Source organism: Otolemur garnettii, unplaced genomic scaffold (genome assembly GCF_000181295.1).
Source record: "Otolemur garnettii isolate 467f Iridium unplaced genomic scaffold, OtoGar3 scaffold00003, whole genome shotgun sequence".
In the NCBI taxonomy this organism is placed as follows: domain Eukaryota; kingdom Metazoa; phylum Chordata; class Mammalia; order Primates; family Galagidae; genus Otolemur; species Otolemur garnettii.
The window spans coordinates 5,542,609-5,543,987 of record NW_003852398.1 but is presented as its reverse complement, the minus strand read 5'-3'; positions in this window follow the sequence as shown (position 1 = coordinate 5,543,987).

Genomic DNA, 1,379 nt, shown 5'->3' with positions numbered 1-1,379 from the left:
CCTTTATTTTGGGCTATGTTCCCTGTCAGACCCTCTGGAATTTTTCTATTCTGGGACCTCATATAATACATTTCCACCACAGGGCCTTTGCACGTCCTATTCTTTCTGCCATAAATGTTCCTCTCCCATTTCTTAGCAAAGATGACTGATTATTCAGTCCTCAGAGAGGCCTTCTCTGACCACTTGTTTAAAATAACCTCATCCTAATGACGCAAGTACATTGCCTTGTTTTATTGTCATCCTAGCAGTTATCACCACCTAAGGTGATTCCTCTTATTTATAGCATCTGTGTTCATTCCTGTGTTGTCTGCCGCCTCCCCTTGGATATGAGCCCTGGGGGCTGTATAGAGCATCCTGCTCACCTTGGGCTCCCTAGTGCCTTCATAGAGAAGCAGCAGCAGGCATTTCACTTGTCTTTCTATTGTACAATTCCTCTTCATTTAACTTGGAGTTCCACCTCTTCCCAATTCTCAGACCATGTGGTCTGGATGGAGTTTCTGGAGAAGACTTTTGATCTTTCCTATTGGACTAGACCCTGAGCGGGTGTGAGGCTGAGGCTGAGGCTGTGACTGCTGCCACTGCAAGGAGGAGGGAAGGACTGAGAGATGCAGGGAGACCAGGTCTCGGAACTATCACTTGAGGTCTGGATGAAGCTGCATCTGAAGCCAGACCTAGTCCTGGACTTTCCAGTTGCATGAATCATTAGAGTCCCGTTTTGTTTCTTTTTTGTTTTTTTTTTTTTTTTGACAGCATCTCACTATGTCACCCTCGGTAGATGCCATAGTGTCACAGCTCACAGAAACCTCAAACTCTTGGCTTAAGTGATTCTCTTGCCTCAGCCTCCCAAGAAGCTGGGACTACAGGCGCCTGCCACAATGCCTGGCTATTTCTTGGTTGTAGTTGCCATTGTTGTTTGGCAGGCCTGGGCTGGATTCAAACTCGCCAGCTCCAGTGTATGTGGCTGGCACTCTAGTCACTGAGCTGCAGGTGCTGAGCCTAGATTCCCTTTTTCTTAAGCTACTTTGTCTGGCTGAGTTGTCTTGCAACCAAATGGACACTCTGGGCCAAGCCTGTTGCTGGTTGTGGAGGAAACTGAGGACAACCTGACGGTCCCTAGGGGGCAGTATGCGCTGTCTCCTTCTCTGATGAAGATCAGATTGGGGTAAAAACGGTACATCTTTCCAACAGTGGGAGACTATATAGATGCTCAAAATGTCTGCTGAGTAACAAGTAAATGGGTGACTAGAAGGACAGATAGGTGAATGAATGGCTGAGTGGGTGGATGAGTGGATGAATGGATAGGTGGGTAAATGAGTGAACAAATGGATAGATAGGTAGGTGGAAAGGTGGATAAATGAGTGAACGGATGGATAGATGGG